Below are 5,868 nucleotides of genomic sequence, written 5' to 3'. Positions count from 1 at the left end.
CTGTTCCTGTCTGTCTCCTCCCCCTGGGGACCCTACCCCCTACCCCCCGCCCACACACACACATACCAAGAGGATTCCCTGAAATTTCTGAGCATCCTCTGCTTCTTCTTCTCTTCCCCTTAGGAGGGCTGGGCTTCCTGAAGGCATGCGATGACCTTTGACCCTGATGGTGGCCATTGCCAGGTCTGCCCAGTGCCCACACCTGAAAGAGGCTGCTTGCCTTCTGCAGCCTACTCACTGGGCACTTTGTTCCTTCTCTGAACCTCAGTTTCTCCATTTGCACAGGGAGCCCAGGGGTCTCTCCAACTCTGCAGCTCTTTGTTCTGTGCGGTTCATCTAGCTGAGGAGCCGGGGGAGGGGGCCGCACACAGGTGGAGAGTGCCCACAAAGAGGAGAGGAAGGAGCCGGGAGTACCATCCTGAGACCTATCACCTTGGCCTCTCTCTCATCGTCCTCATTGTGTTTCTTTGCTAACGCCCTTCTTCCCCGGGCCAAGGCTGCTAACCAGGGAAAAGAAAACCGGGGAGAAGGCAATGGGAGAACCCCCCTCCCCCCCCTGTATGAGACCTCTCCATCCCTCCTTAGCCATCGCTCCACCCACTGTCAGCTGAGGAACGAGATGCTGCCCACTCTGGGGGGCTACCACTCCCTGGGAGACACTGGCCCTTAGGGTTAGAGTCTAACGGGGGAGGCACCCCTCCCCCCTGCACTCAGGCCCTTTTGAAAACCGAGGTCTCCCTGGACTGAGGCAGCTCTTCCCCGAAGGCTGTGACATCAAGATAGGAAGACTGATGTTGCTCCAAAACCAGGAGAGACTTGGCAGCCGCCCCAGCTCCTGGGGGCTCAGAGAGGGTGAGACAGGGGTCTGAGACCACCCTGGGAGTGAGCCACCACGGCGGTGGGAGGGAGGATAAGCCCGTTCTTGGGGGCACTGAGAAAGGGGCAAGAACCCCAACAGGTTGAATTTCCGAAAAACACACCCAGATCGAGCATATTTTCCCAGCCACCCCGAGTGTGGTTTTAAATGGAAAACACAGCCCATGAGGGCAGAAGCATGTTTAGATGAAGAGAGCCCCTCCCTCCCACACCCGCCTGGAAGCTTTCTTTCTGCTGAGCAAACATGTGATTACATTTACTTCTCAGGCCTGGGAGGCCCATTGTCACCCCGCCCCTCCACCCAGCTGGAGGCACAGACCTAGGTTTCACCACCAGTGGGTTCATCTCCCAAAAGCTGGGGGAGGGGGGTGGCAAGTTGCGGGGCTCAGAGCGGGGAAATCAGGGGTCAAGCCTCTGCTTCGAGGGACTGTGAGCCTCAGTTTTCCCCATCCATGAAATGGAGGTAGCCAGTCTCCAACGTGGTGTCCGTGAACCTCGTGTTTTCATGTTCTGAGTCCCCTCCCACTCGAACAGGGTCAGTCGTGTAACCAACAGAATATCGCAGAAATGACAGAGTGTGACTTTCAAGGTCCGGCCATAAAAAGGCAAGGCTTCCTCCTTGTTGTCTCCTAGATCGCCTGCTTGAGGGGAAGCCAGCCGCCATGTTGTAAGGACGCTCAAGCAGCCCTCCGGAGAGGCCCATGTGCTAAGGCCTCCAGCCACCAGCCGGCACAGCCCAGGTGAGCGTGCCATCTTGCAGCTCTAGGAAAGCCTTCCATGACTGCAGCCCCAAGTGACACCGGACTGTGACCTCTCGAGAGACCTTCAGACAGAACTACTCAGCTCGGCTGCTCCCGGATCCCTAAGCCACAGAAACTACATGAGATAATATACGGTTGAAATTGTCTTAGACCTCTAAGTTTTAGGATAATCTGTATGCAGCCATCTATATAAATATATATAAAAAGGCAGCTACCAGAACGACCAGAGACCAGAACACCACGGCCCCTTGCCCAGGCTGGCCCCGCACCCCAAGGAGCAAGTAGGGGCGCCCATAGGTACCGCAATAGGGTGCGAGTTTGATGGGGGAAAGTCAAATAGAGGGGAAGGTCTTAAGGGTCTGCGGGGATGGGGCGGTCGCCCGGAGTAGGTTTGGAGTGTGCTGGGGAAGGAAGAGGAAGATCCGATTGGAAAAGGCTCAGCACAGTACCTTCCTCATGGCGGACTGAATGGGCGGTTGCTTCATGAGTGCGCTTGGGACCCACATTTTCACGACATGTTCATGGCAGCGGCCGTCCTCCCGAAACTTCACTGATTCCAAGTAGTAAACAGCCATCAACGCCAAAGAACAGAAAAACCCTCTCCAACCAGAGGCTCTGGGCTTGCAACGCGACTGGAGGAAACACCACTGAAGGCGGAGCTAGAAGCACCGGAAGTGTGCGGCCAGGGGATTGTGGGATTGCGGAGGACGCCAGGGCGCCCAGGCCAGAACGTGAGCCTGCTATTGCGCATGTGCATAGTCAGCCCTACAGTCCTCAGTCTCGCAGTATTTGGACGTGACTTCTGGCGGGAAATTATTTCTCTTGAGGTTTGCTGTTCCCTTGCGGCGAGGAGGATGAGAATGAAAGGTTTCCTTTGGTTTGAAGCGGAGGACAAGAGCCGCGAGGACGACCAGCTCTACGCGGAGTACACACGCATCTCCCAGGAACTGCAGGTGAAGCACACACCATCGAAGCCTTCAATGAAACCATCACGGTCTTCCAAGCGCAGGGCCAGACTCCAGAGAAGTGCAGCCAGGAGTACCTGGAGCGCTTCCGGCGTGAGGGCAGTGGAAAAGAGATGCAGAGGATCCTGCTGAACTCAGAACGGCTCACGTCTCACATCGCCCAGATCCACACGCTCGAAGCTGGAGCAGGAGCTGCGGACACAGGCCTTGGACAACCGGGAGATCGATAAGCACATGCACAGCCTGAAGCCAGACCTCATGCAGCTGCGCAAGATCCGAGACCAGTGCCTGGTATGGCTCACCCAGAAAGGCGCCCGGCAGAAGAAAACCAACGAGTGGTTGGGAATAAAAAATGAGCCTGGCCCTAACCGGTTTGGCTCAGTGGATAGAGCGTCGGCCTGCGGACTGAAGGGTGCCAGGTTCGATTCCGGTCAAGGGCATGTACCTTGGTTGCGGACACATCCCCAGTAGGGGGTGTGCAAGAGGCAGCTGATCGATGTTTCTCTCTCATTGATGTTTCTACCTCTTTATCCCTCTCCCTTCCTCTCTGTAAAAAATCAATAAAATATGTTAAAAACAACAACAACAAAAAATGAGCCTGAAGACCAGTGTGCACTGATGGAGGATGAGGATGGCCTCCCCTACCATGAGGAAGGAACCTGGTATGTGGGCAAGATCAACCGCACGCAGGCCGAGGAAATGCTGAATGGCAAGCGGGATGGTACTTTCCTCACCCGTGAGAGCAGCCAGCGGGGCTGCTGTGCCTGCTCTGTGGTGGTGGTGGCGATACCAAGCACTGGGTCATCTACCCCAGGGCCACTGGCTGGGTCATCTACCCCAGGGCCACTGGCTGTGTCATCTACCCCAGGGCCACTGGCTGTGTCATCTACCCCAGGGCCACTGGCTGGGTCATCTACCCCAGGGCCACTGGCTTGGGTTTTGCGGAGCCCTACAGCCCGTACGGGTCTCTGAAGGAGCTGGTGCTGTATGACCAGCACACCTTCCTCGTGCAACACAACGCTGCACTTACCGTCACACCGGCACGTGTGAGCCCCGGCCCCAGCCCCCACCTCCCCCCACAGCCCGCTGACTCATGCAGAACAGGACTCCATCTTTCTGTCTGTCTGTCTCTCTTCTTTGTGAATCTTTCTCTGTCTCAATCTTTCTCTTGCTTTCTCTGAGTCTCTCTCTTCCTCTCACTCTTTCTATCCCCATCTCTTAGTCTCTGTCTCTTTTAGTCTCTGTGCCTCTAAGTCTCTGTTAGAGGAGCATATACCTCCTCCACCCCATGCCCCCTTCCCCATGGGCACTGCCCTCTCCTGGCTCTGGCTGCCCCCACCAGTTCCTACAGTTCCCCCAAGCTCCCCCGCCTGTGCCTGCCATGTTTACAAAGGCCCCTGGGGTGCTCAGACCCAGGCTGGTGCCCTGATTTTTAAGCCATAGACCTGGGCTCAGGGCAGAAAGAAGGCAGGAAGGAACTTCGCTGGGCCACTTCCAAGAACCTCAGCTGTGACATTTGGGGCTGGGCGGGTCCGGGCAGGTCCCATCCCACAGACCCAACTTCTCCTCCAAACCCTAAAGTGAAATCCACACCGGTTACTCCCACCTGGAGCTGCTGCCCAGAAACCCTTCTCTCCCAAAAGCAAAATTATTAAAAATAACCTCAAGAGCTGGGCCCTATGTGACCCCAGGCTTCCCAGGAACCGAGGCTGCTGCAGGTACTGCTGGGCCAGCAGAGATGCACCGTTGCCCACGGCACCTCCACTCGATGCAGCATCAAGGCTTCTCCTTGATCATGTTGGGCTCTGATTTTGTTTCCTTGACTGTAAACCCATTTTCTCCTCTTTTGGGACAAGAACCACGGTTTTCTCTGCTGCCATGGACCCCCCTCCTGCCTGCCCAGCTAGGCTGGCAGGTGGGTTTTGTATGGTACATTGATACTGATGTGGACATAAAACATTGAACTAAAAAAAAAAAAAAAAAAAGGAGAATGGGATAGTGACGAATAAGAAACTTTGGAGACAGTGAAGGGCAGTTTGTCCAGACTGTTGAGAGCTAAGAATTAGAGTTTAATTGGGATAGAAATCCTGCTAACAGCACCTGATGCCTGAAATCTGAGCACTCTACTTTTAGGTTTTCCAGTCTCTAGTTTGGAGACTGCCTATTAAAACAGACCGGGCTGAAGGACACCCCCACCCCACCCCCCTCGCCCCCTGTGCACAAATTTCATGCACTGGGCTCTAGTAGATATATAATAAACATACCCCAGCAGTCCTTTACCCTCTGGCTTGGACCACACCAGCAGCTGCCCTCCTCAACTACCAGCCTTGGGCCCCTCTCCTCTCAATGCTAGAGCCAGCCTCCTTTAGCTTTTCTCACCTGTTAGTGTTTTCCACCCTTCCCTGAGCCTAACAACCATCTGGGACCCTTGTTAAAAGCACTCGGTCCAAGATCTACGTCACCCCGGCGAGTCTTACGACCCAGCAAATCTCGAAAACACTAACCTATGTGGAAGCTTCTTACTCAGCTCCTAGCTCACAGCAGTCATTCAATACCTATTAATTTTTTCAAAAGTCCTGTTCCTACCATTATCTCCTCAGGGACACCCCACACATGCCAGGTAGCAGGTTCTGTGCTAAGCATTAGCCTATTTGATTCTCTCTCCTCTGAGGTGGAAGCTGTGAGGGTGGGATTCGAATCCAGCTCCTCCCCCCTCCAATGCCCACTTTACAGCCCGTCCTTCCCCACGTCCCCACACTGTGCCCCATGTAAAGCCACCATGACCCACTGTGTCCGGGTCCCTCAGGACTGCCTTCCGACCGTCTCTCGCTGTCATTCCAGCTCATCCCACTTTGTTGCAATTCAGGCCAGCTCCCAGTTCTGCCACCTCCCTTGGCATGGCACGGTGAGCTCTCCCTGACTCCCAACCCCTGCCTTCACCAAAGTTCACACCAGCTTCCCCCTCCTTCGTATCCCAACCAAATCCTATGGCTCCCTCTGCCAGGAAGCCTCCTGAGCTGCTCCCCTCACTCTCCCCCTGTTTCTCCGTTCCTGGGTCTAAACTGGGGCTCAGGGTACATCTATCTGGACACCCCCTCACCTCCACCTTCCCCAGTCTAAAGGGCCGGGGACTCTGCACAGGGCTTCCCCTGTTCAGAGCAGTTTGGGCCAATCCCTTGATTTCTCTGAGCTGCAGGTTCCTCATTCCTACACTGGGCACCGAAAACCTGCCTCCCATGGGCTGTGATGAAGGTTAGATAAGACTG

At 55.2% G+C, this 5,868-nt stretch overlaps 1 pseudogene; it reads left to right on the top strand.

Annotated features, from left to right (window-relative positions):
* Window positions 1–2,497: 2,497 nt before the first annotated feature.
* Window positions 2,498–3,855, top strand: LOC103297170 (phosphatidylinositol 3-kinase regulatory subunit beta-like; annotated as a pseudogene).
* Window positions 3,856–5,868: the final 2,013 nt, after the last annotated feature.

The sequence above is a fragment of the Eptesicus fuscus genome, chromosome 20, assembly GCF_027574615.1.
Source record: "Eptesicus fuscus isolate TK198812 chromosome 20, DD_ASM_mEF_20220401, whole genome shotgun sequence".
Taxonomy (NCBI): domain Eukaryota; kingdom Metazoa; phylum Chordata; class Mammalia; order Chiroptera; family Vespertilionidae; genus Eptesicus; species Eptesicus fuscus.
This window is presented reverse-complemented; position numbering and strand designations above follow the sequence as displayed.